General features: G+C 41.1%; 1 protein-coding gene across 1 annotated transcript in view; it reads right to left on the bottom strand.

The window, feature by feature from the left end:
- Positions 1-17,475, bottom strand: part of ntng1a (netrin g1a) — a 337,096-nt gene that overhangs the window by 168,406 nt on the left and 151,215 nt on the right. The gene's annotated exons all lie outside the window — the stretch shown is intronic.

The following is a 17,475-nucleotide window of genomic DNA, read 5'->3' as shown; positions in this document are numbered from 1 at the left end:
ATATATATATATATATTTTTACAATTTCTCCAACTGTCCCCGTCTTTAAACAAGATTATTTGAAGCCAAGTGGCTTGTTGAATAACAAAAATGGGGCATTATTTGGTATAATCTAACCTCATGAAGTCAAATAAAATTCTAAAAACCTACAGTTTACTTTCAATCAGTTTCAGTCACACTTGATGCTATGAAAATATGACAATTCCCAGGTTTAGGCATGAGACCAAGCAGCAACCTTATATGTGAGTCCAAAAATATGAGTCCAATGTGGAAGTGCTAAAAGCACCGGAAGTCACATACACATAAATGGGAAAAAGACGATCTTTACAGCAGAAATAAACATGTTTACAGTCTGTGTAGTCTGAATAGCTAATTTCTCGATCGGCACACACTGTGAGGGGGGTGAATGTTTTTCTAACGCGGCAATTTCGAAGATAAAAACAGCTCTTCAGAAACAGATGGGTGACGTCACGGATACTACGTCCATATTTTATACAGTCTATGCATGAGACGCGCGTAGATCAATCCATTTGACAGGAAGAGACTCCCCTTTTTTCCAGAAAATAATTCTGACTATTTGTTTATTTATTCAGACAATTTTAGTTATCTTATTGCAGTTATGACAAAACAAAACAATTTCAGGCCCATTAAGGGCCCCCCTCCCCAATTGGGCCCTAGGTAGTCAGTCCCACTTTCCCTCCACTAGGACACCCCTGCATTACGTTTTTTTTTTTCAAAGAAACTATAGAGACCAGATTCTATTGAATGTGTTGATGCATGCCTGCTTCTATAAGTTTGCTTTTTCAAGTATTAAAAATGGTTAGTTTGTTGTATCAAAATCACAGAAAATAAGCTTTTGTGAAAGAAAACAACAACTTTTCTATAGCATAAGAATTATAAAAATGAATTTAAAAGCAAAAAAATATAGAATAATTTGTAGTTAAGCCTCTGTAGGGTATTTCCTGGCTGCAGCCATGATAGAAAATAAAGGCACCACTATGCTGTTGAACAGTACATTTCACTTTTAAAACCCTCCCAGACAACTAAGTGGATGTGTGGAAGAAAACTAACTGAAGAAGTTAAGTACAGCGCTTGCTAAATGTGTGTAAACTGAATGTTGTTTACACATTGTAGGCCAACACTGTGGAGGACTGAGGTCTAGAAGAACATCCTCAGGATGGCATGTTGCTTTACATTTTCATATGGACCTAGAGACCTTTATGAAATGCAGATTAATGTAATTTTAGAAATCTGAATAAACGTGATGTATTGCGGTTAACTATTGACATTCAGTGAGTAATCATGAACAAAAGAGGAGCAGTCTGACAGCCCTAATTTTGATATTCTAAAAAAGAAATCCACCCAAATAAACCATGAAATTGTACAGTCAGATATGGGGGAAAATATCTCAAATTTTCTTGGAAAAAATAACCAATATCTATAATTCAGTACTACATTGAGGAGGAGAAATATCAATACTTTACAGTAAAATAATTTGACATTTTCCTGTGATCATAAATGTTCAAAGACAATCGCCACAATTAGTTCAAAGTTCACAAGAAAACAATGAGTTTCTGTTAAATTTGAGAAACTACATTTCTTTTTAGAAATGTTCTCAACATCTCTGAGATTCTAAAGTGAATGATGAAAGGACAACGTTAACATTCCCTTGGTGACTTTAAGTAATAAATGCACAAGAAACAAAGTAAAAATAGTGTGTTTTGTCAAGAAACTACAACACTGATTTTTGAAGCCTTCTCTGTTTACCCACAGTGTTTGTGAGCATCCTACCCACTGTACATGAACCTGAATGCTGTCTATAGGACGCCCACAGGGTTATCTTACATCTGTGGTACAGTGTGTGTATCATAACAAGCTGCTCCACACACAGTGATCATTACTGCTTTTCTGAGCTCTCCCAAACTTCTGGCAGGCAGAACACAGCTGCTCGGCTCTCCTCTCTTCTTCCCGTCCCTGTGGGAGCGTCTCCAGCCTGTTTCAGAGATCTTTGGCAGGAGATTCTGGACGAATGAGACGGAGCTGTATCCCATTTCATAACGATGAAAAGAGGAGAGGAGGCAGCAGTGAGTTTAGAGGAGGGAGATTGTGAGATGCTGTTTTTTTTTTCCTTTCTAAAGACCACCTTTTACAGCAACAAGACGGCACAGTGTGAAGCAGGAGATGTGAAGTAATACCATTGTAATATAAGAAGAAAATACTGCAGGAGATTTGTGGGTGGATAGGTGGGAGTGTGTTTGTGCATATATTTAAATTCTTCTAAATGTATGTCCAATGCTGCTATTAAAGCTCCAGCGCTACTGGGAACTGTTTGCATTAAAAAATCCCTTTTTCAGAAGCAATACATCAAATAAAGCAACACTTGTTTCTGCACAAGATGATGTTTTCAGCCCTACTTATGGAAACAGCAGCCATCAAGGTGAATGAGCCAAACACTTGTAGTGAACACTGACTCTCTACTCTTTGGATGTATTTGATTTATTCTAGCCCAGAAACCAATCATGATATAAAGAATCAATGTGTTCCTAGCAACAAATTTCAAAGCTGGACACGAACGTCTGAGCGGTCAGAAGCTATGTGCAAAGAAAAAAACAGAACTATACAATAGGGAGGATGGCTTACTGGAGTGTGAAGCAGAGACAGTATTTGTGGAGTTCAGACTGTGATTGTTGGCAGGAGGGTCTGCAGGCGCCGGTTCTGGTCGACAGACAGAACAGACAGACACGCAGCTGTTGGCCGTGTCGTCCTCTCCTCCTCAGGCTTCAGGTAAAAGCTGCCAGACTCTCACAGCCAACAGCAGCTCCCACTGAGACGCCTGGCACCGTTTACCTTCATCCTTAAAGTGAGTACATGATAATGTGTCTGTGCTCATTCAGAGGAAATGTCTGCTGTTTAACCTGGTGGTACAGGTAACCAGGATTCAGGTGAGCACATGAATCCTGTTCGACCTAGAATAACCCCCTGACTAAAAATGGAGTTAGAAGAGGATTAGGAAATCTCTCAGACTACAGCTGATTCCCTCTGACAGATCAAGACGCAACATGTGTGCCCCTGTAATGTCTTGCCACCAAAATATACGCCATACATATGTGATGGTAGGATGAAGTCGCTCCACCACTGTGTTGGCATCAGGTGTTGTGACAGTTGTTACAGGAGCGAGGCAGGATTACTATGGAGCAAGCAGGGCTAAAAAGCGCTGTTCATGTGAATGTCTGAGGGTGTGTGTATATACAGCTCCTACTGGGACACTGATATTATCATCATAGACTGTATAAAACGTGGCCGTGGTCTCTGCAACATCACCAAGCAAAACGATGGCGGTCGCTATATTTGGAATGCGAACTCCAACTCACTTCCAGTTAACCTAGTGAAAGACAAAGAGATGGAGTTGAGGTGGGCCTTCAACCTCCTTGTAAACAGCTGCACTACTTCAGCTTGTTCGTCAACTCAGCTGTGTCCCTTAAAGGCACTATTAGGAGTTTTTCACCAGCTGAGAAACAGACTGAAACCAACACTGATGCCTCTTTATGACCTCCAAAAGCAAACAAAAACCATAAACAACAACCAGGGTTCCCACGCGTCCTGGAAATCCTCGAAAACCTGGAAACAATTGACCAGTTTTCCAGTACTGGAAAACACCTGGAAAAAGGGAGAAAAAGTCAAATATCCTGGAAAATCACATATAGTCCTGGAAAATTATTCCAACATGGCTGCGTGTGACCTGACCCTATTAACAAAACACATCCCCATTCACTGAATGTTGAGTGCACGCTGTGCTGGAAAGACAGCAACACTGCGCAACTTTTTTCACATCTTTTCTCCTTTACTTCATAATCATGCATTCACAGGAAACGGGGGTATATTGTCTAGTTTTATGGTACATTCACCTTGTAGAGTGCTCTTTTGATTCAAATAGTCTTATATTTAAGTTATAGTGTGACCAGTGGAGTCGGGCAGAGAGCTTGGGGGTCTGTGCCTCACAGCTTTCTCTGCAGGCTGAGAGCTCAATTACCGTACTTTAGCTCAATTGTTCTCAAAGTGGGGTCCTGGGACCCCTGGGGGTCCGCAAACCATAGCATGGGGTCAGTGAAATAATTTGATGAATTTCTAATAAATTATAAAATCGTGCTGTGTCATTACAAAACAGCATATACACCATTGTTATGATACCATTTGGTGGCTCGAAGGGATATATGAGTCTTGCTACTGTTAATTTTCTGAAAGCGTTTAAGATCAATTACTTGAAAAGTATAAATGCTGTCATGTTGAGTCCACAAGGAATGAAATGACCCTCTGTTTTAAAGTATACAAGTGGTACTTACTTGATTCAAATTAAAGTGTTATCTGTTTATCACCATGGTACAGGTCTGAAGTATTTACATTGATACGTTTTACAATACAAATAGTTCCAAGGGCATCTAAGAGTGCAAATGGTAGGAAGCATGTGCTTTAGTGATGGGAAGTTTGGCTCTTTTGACTCGGCTCCCAAAGAAGAGCCGGCTCTTTCGACTCCCGAATGGCTCTTAATTTATCTTTTGCCGTATGTTTTACCTTAACTTTGCAAATGTATTCTTTTACAAAACCAGGGTTAGGGTTAGGGTTAGGGTTGTGATTAGGGTTAGGGTTGTGATTAGGGTTAGGGTTGTGATTAGGGTTAGGGTTGTGATAAGGGTTAGGGTTAGGATTAGGGTTAGGGTTAGGGTTAGGGTTAGGATTAGGGTTAGGGTTGTGATTAGGGTTAGGGTTGTGATAAGGGTTAGGGTTGTGATTAGGGTTAGGGTTAGGATTAGGGTTAGGGTTGTGATTAGGGTTAGGGTTGTGATTAGGGTTAGGATTAGGGTTAGTGTTAGGGTTAGGTTTGTGATTAGGGTTAGGGTTAGGATTAGGGTTAGGGTTGTGATTAGGGTTAGGGTTAGGATTAGGGTTATGGTTGTGATTAGGGTTAGGGTTGTGATTAGGGTTAGGATTGTGATTAGGGTTAGGGTTGTAATTAGGGTCAGGATTAGGATTAGGGTTAGGGTTGTGATTAGGGTTAGGATTAGGGTTAGGGTTGTGATTAGGGTTAGGGTTGTGATTAGGGTTAGGGTTGGGATTAGGGTTAGGGTTAGGATTAGGGTTAGGGTTAGGGTTGGATTAGAGTTAGGGTAAGGGTTAGGGTTAGAATTAGGGTTAGGGTTAGGATTAGGGTTAGGGTTAGGGTAATGGTTGTGATTAGGGTTAGGGTTGTGATTAGGGTTAGGGTTAGGATTAGGGTTAGGATTAGGGTTAGGGTTAGGATTAGGGTTAGGGTTAGGATTAGGGTTAGGGTTAGGATTAGGGTTAGGGTTAGGGTTAGGATTAGGGTTACGGTTAGGGTTAGGGTTAGGATTAGGGTTAGGGTTAGGGTTAGGATTAGGGTTAGGGTTAGGATTAGGGTTACGGTTAGGGTTAGGGTTAGGGTTAGGATTAGGGTTAGGATTAGGGTTAGGGTTAGGATTAGTGTTAGGGTTAGGGTTAGGGTTAGGATTAGGGTTAGGGTTGTGGTTAGGGTTAGGATTAGGGTTAGGGTTGGATTAGGGTTAGGGTTAGGATTAGGGTTAGGGTTAGGATTAGGGTTAGGGTTAGGATTAGGGTTAGGATTAGGATTAGGGTTAGGATTAGGGTTAGGGTTAGGGTTAGGGTTAGGATTAGGGTTAGGGTTAGGGTTAGGGTTAGGATTAGGGTTAGGGTTAGGGTTAGGGTTAGGGTTGGGTTAGGGTTAGGGTTAGGGTTGGGTTAGGGTTGTGATTAGGGTTAGGGTTAGGATTAGGGTTGGGGTTAGGGTTAGGGTTGTGATTAGGGTTAGGGTTAGGATTAGGGTTAGGGTTGGATTAGGGTTAGGGTTAGGGTTAGGATTAGGGTTAGGGTTAGGATTAGGGTTAGGGTTAGGGTTAGGGTTAGGGTTAGGATTAGGGTTAGGATTAGGGTTAGGGTTAGGATTAGGGTTACGGTTAGGGTTAGGATTAGGGTTACGGTTAGGGTTAGGATTAGGGTTAGGGTTAGGGTTAGGGTTAGGATTAGGGTTATGATTAGGGTTAGGGTTAGGGTTAGAACCAGAACTGAACTTAAGCAAACAGAACCAGAACCAAACTCATGCAAACAGAACCAGGACCGAACCAGACCCGAACCAGACCCGAACTAGACCTGGACCAGACTCGGACCAGAACTGAACTTAAGCAAACAGAACCACAACCAAACTCATGCAAACAGAACCAGGACCGAACCAGACTCGAACCAGACCCGAACCAGACCCGGACCAGACCCGGACCAGAACTGAACTTAAGCAAACAGAACCAGAACCAAACTCATGCAAACAGAACCAGAACCAAACCAAAGCAAACCGAACCAGAACCGAACCAGAACCGAACCAGAACCGAACCGAATCAGAACCATACCAGAACCGAACCTAAACCGAACCAGAACCGTACCAGAACCGAACCAGAACCGAACCAGAACCGAACCAGAACCGAACCAGAACCGAACCGAATCAGAACCATACCAGAACCGAACCTGAACTGAACCAGAACCAAACTCAATCAAACAGAACCAGAACCAACTGAAGTAAACAGAAACCCTTACCCCAACCGAACCAGATCCGCCCAGAACCGAACCGGAACCGAACCAGATCCGCCCAGAACCGAACCAGAACTGAACCAGAACCGAACCAGAACTGAACCAGAACTGAACCAGAACCAACTCAAGTAAACAGAAACAGAACCAGAACCAAATCCATGCAAACAGAACCAGAACCAAACCCAGCCAGAACCGAACCATATCCGAACCAGAACCGAACCGGACCCGAACCAGAACCGAACCAGAACCGAACCATACCAGAACCGTACCAGAACCGAACTGGAACTGAACCAGAACTGAACCAGAACCAAACTCAAGCAAACAGAACCACAACCAGAACCAAACCCAAGCAAACGGAACCAGAACCAACTCAAGTAAACAGAAACAGAACCAACTCAAGCAAACAGAACCAGAACCAAACTCGAGCAAACAGAACCAGAACCAGAACCAAATGTCCTCAGGTTGGCATTGAGAAAAATCAAATGCCTCAGCTTGGATGGGCTGATCCGATTTCTCCTCTCAGTGAGTATATGCCCTGTCTTCAAGAAGACTCTCTCTGAAGGAACAGATGAAGCCAGGATACACAGCCTCCCCTCCATCACCTGTATCCTATATCCTCACATGTGATTGGCCGCATGGCCGCCATGCTGACCAATCAAAACAAAGTTCTGCTGTGAGCAGAGCTGGGGCTGAGCACTGAGAGTGAAAGGAAAAATCTGGGAGCCGGCTCTCTCTCTCTCGATGCGAGCCGGCTCTTCTGATTCACTATAAAGCATCGGCTCTCAGAGCCGCAGCTTTTGATCATAACACATCACTAATGTGCTTAATCTGTGTTACAATTATGAGGGGGCCATGGACAATTTTCTCACCTGTAAGGGGTCCCTGCCTCGTAAAGTTGGAGAACCCCTGCCCTAGCTAGTAGGAGTGCAAACTCCCGAACAAAAAGAGCGACAAAGCTGCACAGAAACTCCACGTTGTAGACATCGCTGATCATGATAGACGTCGCCATGCAGGAAGACAGTTTACATTTTTTTAAACCTCTGAGAGATCTTCAAACACAGAGTGCATCTTTACAGCGGTGCAATTTTTTCAGAGTTTACAGTAACTCAAATTAAAAAACTTGACATTTTTTATATCAACCATTTAGAAGGATGAATATCATGATTAAGCAGGTATATTTTGAGTTTGAGTTGAGTTGAGAAACATTTTTGTCATTCAGTTCTATTTAGGTCATTAATGCACTCATCCTCTGATCATTATTACTATTTAATTATTTCAGCAAGGCAGCTTCCTTTGCAGGCTCTTTTGTTTTTTTCTTAGCTCATTTTATTTTTTTTGAGAAAAGAGAAAGCTGAGATTTTGCCCATCATTGTTACTTGGTTGCACTAATAAAGTGAAGTGCTGTAAATCTGTGGTTGCATTATTCTATTATCAATTTGCCATCATTTTTAAGAATATAAGAGATGATTTCATTGATAGCCATAGACTACATGTCTTTCAATGTAGTCTTCCACTGAGAGGAACATATTAGACTATTTAGGAACTAAATTAGGAACTAAATTTAGACTGTCATACCAGCTTGATCATCAATGAAAATGTCCTGGAAATGTCCTGGAAAATGATCTCTGGAAAAGAGTGGGAACCCTGAACAACATTGACCTTCTATGTTGTAATTTTTAATGCCATAAACTACTCAGAGGGGGTAGGTGTTAGACCACATGATTGACATTTGGCTTTAAAAAAAAAACTTTTTTGGCTGTTTTCATGACAAATAATTACATTGAGTGATACATCTGGCTGTTAAAAGACAGCAGGATGAGGTTTTTGTTGAAAACACTACGTTTGCATGTACATAATAAGAGATAAGAGGTATCACTTTTCCCACAATGGGGCGCCAAAATTGATATAAATCAAAAGTTCCTCACAGCAGCTTTAATATGCAAATTTATGCATGACTTTCAGTCTGAATATCTTAAAAACTGATGAGTTAAAAATCAAATGCATCCACCTGTATCAAAACATTGGCACATTTTGCACCTGGCTATAACAATGTTTACTTTTGATACACAAATGGACATTTCAATATGAGTGTTAATGGAGATTCCTTGACTTTTGGAGCTAGCCTCAAGTGGACACTTGAGGAACTGCAGTTTTTACACTTCCATATTGGCTTCATTTTTCAACGCTGTGGGTTGCAGCTTGATTATGTTGTTTTTTTAATGTAAAAGTAAAGGTGTGATGATGGTAGAGCTTCCGTATGGCACTGTTGTGGACTAACAATATAAAGAGAGCTTATGATGGGGAAAGATATCAACGAATCAACAAAAAAATACAACAGCAGGTCAGTAATGCTCATAAATTTCATTTGTGCGTATGAAAGTCAGACTCACTCCATTCCCATTCACTACCCTAACCTCAACAAACAGATGTGGAATCAGTGCTAATGACTGTCTTCACAATAACAAGCACATTCCATGTTTGCTCCTGTTCCCCCATCTAGTCCCAAAAAACTGTCTCTGAATTTTCTGTCCTCTCTAAAAGAGAAGCAGGATTTCCCAAAAAGCCAAATGTTTGCACAGATATGCACAGCTCATCTTTTTTAATTAAACTTTGCCAATTTCTGTTTGAACACCTAAATCTGAGTCCCCCCACACAGCTGATCTGGGATCTGATCAGGAGTTCTGGGGACAGTCAGATGTGTGTGTCATTTGTGTGTGTGCCCTGGAGCATGTTGTGTAAATCCAGAGATAATGCTGCAGGTGGAGAAAGAAACATAAACGAGGGATGGTCAAGCATGACGGGACGAGACGAAGCCCGATCACTTTGGACGATGAGGGTGTCGTGTAAAATCGATGACCAGCTTTTTCTCTTTTGTACTCTCTCTTTCCTCTTATCTTCAAAAAGGTGTGTGGACACTGAACCTTAAAATTCATGGCTTGGGTGTGGAACATTTTACAATTCTGAAAGTGCAGGGCTACATCAGTGATAACACAGAGAAACTAAAAGAAACCGTAAAGTAAAATCTGGTATCTGGTAGGAGAGAGATAAAGAGGAAGCAGTGTGTTAGCTCTTTGTACATGAAGACCATCAGCAGCTGTTCCTCTTCGAGGCCAGCTGCTGTCAGCATGCATGGCCTCATGGGAAATGCCTGCGTCCCGTCAGTGTTACTGGACCTGTCAGCTGCACATACGCACACACTCGCACAACCTTACGTTATGTAAACACGCATACGTAGCAACCTGCACAAACAGCATGAGGCCACTGCAAGACACTTCTTCTTATAGAAGCCTGGAACACATGAATACAGACTGGAGTAAGCAGTCATACTTTTCAGTACTTCATGTACTCAAATCTGTACTTTTACTTCAGTACTTTTTGTGGGAAGTATTGTACTTTGCCACGTTTTATGTAGGATCCATTACTGAGAATTAAAAAAAAGGAAGAAAGAAAGAAAGAAAAAACAATAGGATCCAAGCTGGCTGTAGACTGTGTGAAACTGTTCAGCTGATTGGCTAACATCTGGCATGTGAGAAGGAGAACACGCATGCTCGCCCTCAAATCACAACAAGAAAGATGGAGGAGGGCCAGTCATGATTAGATGTAGACCCAGCTGAAGGCCCCGACTCTGAAGATGAACGCTAAGACAATGAAGTGAAAACCCGGCCACAGTTTTGTGACCAGTTCGGCTGCAACATGGACAACAGCTTTTTCCGGCAGTGTGACCCTTATTTGCTCAGAGAAGCTATCTAATTCTGAAAACTTGATAACAAACCATAGACTGTATAAATAATGGACGTAGTATCCTTGACGTCACCCATCTGTTCCTGAACGCTGTTTTGAAGCCAATCGGCGGCGGCAGCCATATTGGAAATGCAGAACTCAACCAGGCAGAGTGTGACGTAAAGAGGCGGAGTTTGAGCCTCCTAGAACAACAGCTATGTGTTCCCGACTGGGAGTCAAGTCAGTCATGTTCTTATTTGGACAAAAACTCCTAATCTTAATATCTTCTGAACCGTGGCGCGAGAGAAAAATTCACCCCCCTACAGTGTGTGCCGATAGAGAAATTAGCTACGTAGAGCCAAGTCGTTTTTTTAACCAGGCTGTAAACATGTTTATTAATGCTGCAAAGATCGTCTTTTTTGCATTGGTGTCTATGTGGTTTCCGGTGTTTCTGCAGCCAGCCTCAAGCGGATTCTCAATGAATTGCAGTTTATAACACTTCCGCATGGGCTTCACAGTTTGAGAACAGAGGTTGTCGTTGTAACAAACCTGTGCAATTATGCAGGGGTTTGTATGATTGTATTGTTAACACGTCAGTAAGTTAATGTTGGTGCTGTAGTTTAGCCAGAGGCTTTGTTGAATAAAATGGCCTTCATGCATGCTAGCGCTAAAGTGTAAACCACCAGTTGGGGACTAAACCGTTACAGCTCATTGGTGAAAAACATAAGTAATGGTAACTTGTGTTTAACAGATGTTGCATTATTTGATTAACACCATATAATTGGGCATTCACAATAGTTGTAAAGACTCTCCTGTGTGTATGCTTCTCCAGTCATGTAGTCAGGAAGACCTTATTATATAGCCCAAAGGGGAATCTGTAGTTTTGGAGGTTGCATTTTACAATGTAGATTTAAACTGTCCAGTGCTAACCTCATAATTATAGTTGTTTGCTGTCAGCGTTGTCACAGCACGTGTAGCAGAGTAACATCAAAACTGAGATACTGACATGCCTTTAATAGGCTAACAATTATTAACCAATAACCAAAATCTCCTGTTTGATTGACAGAACTTTCCCTAGCCCCTGTTATGGAGGCTTTAAGGTCAAACGTTTGTCTGAGAATCACAAGCTTAATGGAAAAAGGTTGAGATCACTCCCGTGATTTGAGCCTATCCAGCCAGATTGAAGCCTCTGTGGAACTTACTATTTACAGCGAAACTGAGACTCACCACAAAACAGATGAACGTGCGCTCCTCTTGGGGATGAAATGAACCAAGAAATAACAGAATTATCTGGAGGGGCCTCTTAAGTTGCTGATTGGACGGTAACTTTACATTAACTGACCTGACATTTAATGGTTCTTTTCTCTTTTTCCAGGGATGGGAGGAATCTCATGAGGTTTCTAGAGGTTTCTAGAGTCTAGAGGTGTATAATTTGTATGATCATTTTGGATTTTTATAATAGGTAACAACATTGTCTAAATCAGTGAAATTGAATCACAATCCAATTAAAGATAAAGTTCCAGTCACAAGCTGCACAAGTTATTTTCCTGGACAATGGAAGTGGATCTGTACACAGCCATCAGTTTTAGTTCCATGGTCACACATTTCAAAGGAAGGCAGACTGCAGAGCAACAAATACAAGGCTGCAATGGCTTCTTATTGATCAGCCCAGAGATCAATACCTGGCTGCTTTGATATCTCACTCCCAGAGAAAGACTCATGTGTGAAAGTGTGTGTGTCGTAACACACTTTCCATCTCTTACTCACCCGACTATACAACAAACTTTATTCATCCTCAGCCAAAACACTGTTTCACACACGGATGCATCTGGATGCCTCTTCTATGTGTGTTATCTGTGTGTGTGTGTGTGTGTGTGTGTGTGTGTGTGTGTGTGTGTGTGTGTGTGTGTGTTTGTGTGTGGGTGTGTTATCAACTTCCATGCTCTGAAATCTCCCTATAAGGACTCGGTGTGTGCCTGGAGTTATCAGAGGAAAACTTATAACAACGGCTGCAGCAAAAATGTCCTGCCCAAGCCGTTTTCATTCCCATTGTTTGTACAGTCCACCAACCACGAGATGTGAACTCACAAACACAAACACACATTTCACAAGCCTGCCTCTTCATGCACCTACCAATCACTTTACAGGATTCAGCCTGTCTATCCAAAGCTCAGGTAATCAATTTGTTAATTACAGCCCCTCCCTGCAGACTCTTTTCACAGTATCAGTGACATTTCTCAGCAATTAGATTCATTTGCTAACAACCTGTCGGTATAAAGGGGGGAAATTATGCTGACTCCGGAACAAACCCATTGAGCAGATAGTACAATGGAAACATTGTCAGTTAGTCAATGGAGGTTAAAAAGATGATTGTTATGTCAGGAGTCCAAACATAAAAAGTGATGGGAAGTTTTTCAGATTGAGAGATCAAGATGTTTATTGGGTGTTGACTTGGTGCTAGGAGTGGAAATCTTGGATGTTGATACAATATGATATGATACAACCCGATTCAACATGTGATACTTGGCTCATGATAATGATATCACAGTACAAGGATACTGTGAGAATCGATGTTTTGCAAAACAATCTTAGTATGATACATCACAATATGTCATTTACCAGGCTGCTATCCGTTTTGTCACTGGAGCCCCATTCACCACTCACCACTGAAGGGTTGAGTACCTTTCACATTTGAATCGATACGGTACCAATACCCGGTACCTGGGAATCGGTACCGGTACTCAACGGTACCAATTTTTGGTACTTTTGTGTGTTTATGTGGTACTAAATGTTAATTTAAAAAAAATTATCTCAAATTTGTTTAATTTAACATGAAATGAACAGGAACAGGATTATATAGGTGATTAGATATATTAGCTGACACGTGCTCGTGGCGTCTAATTGCTCTTTCGGGAGTTTATCAATGAACACACGTGAACGCCTGCGGACGGGAAAGAGTCCGTTCTCCGTCTCTTTATAATAACAGGACACACACTTGTTGGGCATTCACGCACACAGGAACGGTTATAAACAGGGCAGGTAGTCGGAGCGAGAGGGTCCCTCTCAACCATAGACTGTATGAAATAAACTTAATACTCCTGCAGTTCTGCCTCGCGGCTAGTGCGTGCGCCCGTCAGCTGAGGCTCTGTTTGGCGCGCTCCTGCGCAGATGCATCCTCCAACTTTCCTATCATCTCAGCAGAAATAGCTGGAGCAGCGTTTACTTTCTTTCTTGCCTCATGTTGATTTTGAACGTGGCATTGTACGTTCATCTCTTATCTTCTTTTTATCACTGTCTGACATCCCGCTGTTGTCTTCTGGTATTGCCCAGCACTTCCCCTGGTTGCATGTGTGTTGCATGTGTGTTTTCAGAGCAGCAGTGTCGTAAATAATTTTGAGGTTTTCCACCTCCATGATGAGCTTCTCCTCACTCATTTCATTGCCAATGGCCTCTGAAAACCTCTGACCTGTTGACTCCAGTCCTGGCTCCACTCCACTTATATTGACGTAATTACATGAAATATGATCAGGTGTCCACATGGAGTATTTTATTCTGAAAACTAAACAGATATTGTAATGTTGTTTTGGTGTCTGACTTCTTGTCTTGCTCAACCTGCTCTGTGCTGAATCGATGTGTCGTGCTCTGGCATCCAGCAAATGGACCCAGTGAGAGCACACACATTGACTGAAGGGATATCAGCTCTGGTGCAGTGGCAAAGCAGAGATGACCCGAACACATCTGGTGGAAGTTCCCAGTTATGCAACTTCTTCTTCCACTTCATCTTTTCAACCAGTTAACTGCTGTTCCTGTTACCCTCATTCAGGTTATCAGCGCCCCCACTTTCAGCAATGAAGTAGTGACTGTAATTAGAATGGAAATCTATTAAGAGTTGTCATTTTTCAATTGAAATATAAATATTTAGCCTTGGGTATCCAAAATTTTATTACAAAGGTCAGGACAACAATAGGTTGCTGTATTCATATTTTGTCCCACCCCTACCTAGCACAGTTGCATAAATACCTATGACATCATTATTATCGTGCATCCTTAATTTAAATGTCAAAAGATCACCGATCATCTGCATGATGTATTTCTGTTTATAGAAAAGTTTCTAAGCTGATTCATCATCTTTCTGATACTTATTCTTGATGAGGATGTAAAGAAGCCACATTTGAGGTAGATAAATGGAAGATTTGAGGCAGGTTACCTGGTGTTTGTGCCAAATGAAATCCAAAAGGGACAATGTCACTGGGTTCTTTCCTCTGAGCCAAGATGTGGAAATCTATTTCAGTCTAGACCAAACTAATAAACTATCTCACTTTGCAACTTTGAAATCTTCAGAGCTAAAAGTAGAGAACTCAACCTTGGCATTAGCACACTCTATAAACACATCTATATAACACACTATATTACATCATTCCTCTCTTTCCTGGGCTAGCCATCGGAACCCCTCTTCTCAAAATTCATACAAGATAAATCTCTGAGAAAATCCACTTTGTACATTTTCAAATGACTAAGTGAGATCTTTGTGAGATGATGTATGCAGACACAGGTTTGCAGTGGGTAAAAGTAGAATTACCTGAACGCCTTGCCTCCTACGTGAGCCTCTGCCACTTCTTTTATTTCCTTCACAAGGACTATGGATCACCACTGAGCCACAGCGACCGAAGGCCACCAAGAAATCAATTCTGCCTCCATTCTTTTCTATGAGAAACAAGAAATTCACTTGTGGTGCAGAGAAAGCATGCAACATGGGTGACGGGGCAGTAGATGAGTCACAACATTCAGTCACCACCATGCAAATATTTGCAGTGTTTTCCCATTAGAAAGATACATCTGTTTGGAAATAGAGGGAGTTATTTGTGTAATGGCCCTTTTGGCTTTTACATATTTTCTCATGAGGAGGAAACACAAGTTGTAGTCCTTTCTCTGTGGATGTGAACCTTCCAATATGGCGGCCATCAAGAAACAAAGCTGCCAAAGAATGTGAGCGTGACATGACTCGGATGATTTTGGATGGAGTGAGGAGCTGATAATTTTAGAAATTGGAGTGCTGCCTTACTTCTGATCTCAATTTTTCTCTGGCATTGCTCATTCTGTGACTCTGAGGCACACCTGACCTGATAACAAAAAGTGGCTGCTGCAAGCTGGAAAATCAGTATACGAAGCTACAACTGTACTACAGCTGACAAAAGATAATCATATGGTATGTTACAATACAACGCAAGGTAGACTAATATGTCAGCTAAAGAAAACATGAGCTAAACATACAGGTGCAGCTAACAAGACTGAAGTCAGCAGGAAACCGCATCACAAAAGCCAGCGGAGCACTACTTTTATAGTGTGTGAATCACCACAGACCTGTGAATGGAACTAAATCAAAGAAGTTCAGCGCAGCTAAATGAGTGGAGACTTGAGCCTAACGGATTTCTTCAGGTTGGCATGTTGTTACCAGATATATCCCTTAGTTTCACGTATACAGCATAATGTATGAAACAGAGAAAGCAACTAAACTGGAACCCCTGAAAAATGCAAATGTTGCATTAACCAGGAATCGCTGGACTCCAGTGAGTGATCAAAGGCATCTACACTGGTAAAAATTGCTTTACTTCTTTACCATGAAATTAAAGACAGTTCTGAAGTGCAAAGTAATGGAAATGTAGGCATGCCATTATAATGCAATTAACTGTGAATATATTTTAATTTAAAAAATATAAATTGCTCGAGTGTGACACCTTAAACTAACTTTGTTTGACTGCAAACAGCAAGACACTAGGCTTCAGCTTTGGGAGTGCTGACTCATTTGATGTGTATTATTATCAACCAATTGTAGGGTAGGCTGTAGAGGCCATTTCTTACTTCATCAAATCAATGTATTTAATTAATTTAGTATTCTTTTGATATATTGATATATTTAGGCTCACAATTAAAGTTCATTTTGATGAGCAGGTCTTAAAAAGGTACCATTTGAACAGGAATGTAACACTATTTTTTTAAACATCTAAAAAAATAATTCAATGTAGAATTACAATACTTATACTGTAGAATTTGAGATCACCCAGATGTGTTCTCCTAACATGATAGACATTTTTTTTTATATATTCTTGTTGAAATTCTTGTACTGTACACCTTGTTTGCTGCTGTAACTCCATGAATTTCCCCGTTGTGGGACGAATAAAGGAGTATCATATCTTATCTTATTCTGACAGCCAGATAGTGAAACTAAAACAATGTGTGTACTGTACATTTTTGATTCTGATCATGTACTTCATGCCTAGTTTAAATCACTCTGGGGGAAGAATTAATGTGGTATAATTAGTGTTTATCTGTTCATTACCTCCAATGCAGCATGTTTTGACTTTTGTATCCTAAGTATGATATCTCAAAAAGCCCAGAAAAGGAGAAATGTGTTTCTCTGACAAACAGCAGATAAACAGACACAGAGACTCGTCCCGCTCCCGGCAGCAGCCATAAAAAGAAGAGATATGTAATATCATGAAGCATTGTACTATTTTCATTTAATCAGAGCTCCTCTCAGTTTGAACATTAAGTTATTTGTTGCTCTACAGAGATGCAAGGTCACCATACATCAGACGGCTCTGTGCTCAGCTTCATTTGTGTTTCGATAAACAGAGGGAGAGAAAGCTGCACTTCCGAGGTGATAAGATCCTCCGGCTCGTTCTTCACACTGACCTTGGGCTGCAAAGTAAAAATCGATGCTCTTTCAGGACGACAGAAAGCAGGATTTGCTTTCTGTTAAAGAACTATGAGTCTTCTACAGGAGGAGAGACAGAAGAGGAGATAACTGTGGTGTCAGAAAAACCTGAACAGACACACACAGGCAGACAGTGGTATACATTTTAAAAGAGGGGGAGAGAGGATAACTCAGAGACGTTTCATTTAAAGTCAGGTATGAAACGGTTAGTTTTATTTAGAACAAATCAAACCTGACTCCTGCCCTGTGGAGCTGTACAGTTACTTAACCTTGTAATCCTGACACTCTCAATATTTCCTTTAAAAAAATACAACATGACATGGGTGGGTGTAATATCAAGGCTGCCACTCAATATGATAAACTCAGATATTTGATCTCATAAAGATCTCAATATCTTCACTTTTAGTATTAACAACACACAGACAGAGATA

This window comes from Notolabrus celidotus, chromosome 17 (genome assembly GCF_009762535.1).
Source record: "Notolabrus celidotus isolate fNotCel1 chromosome 17, fNotCel1.pri, whole genome shotgun sequence".
Classification (NCBI taxonomy): Eukaryota; Metazoa; Chordata; class Actinopteri; order Labriformes; family Labridae; genus Notolabrus; species Notolabrus celidotus.
The sequence above is the reverse complement of the archived record's forward strand: the minus strand, read 5'-3'. Positions and strand labels throughout refer to the sequence as shown.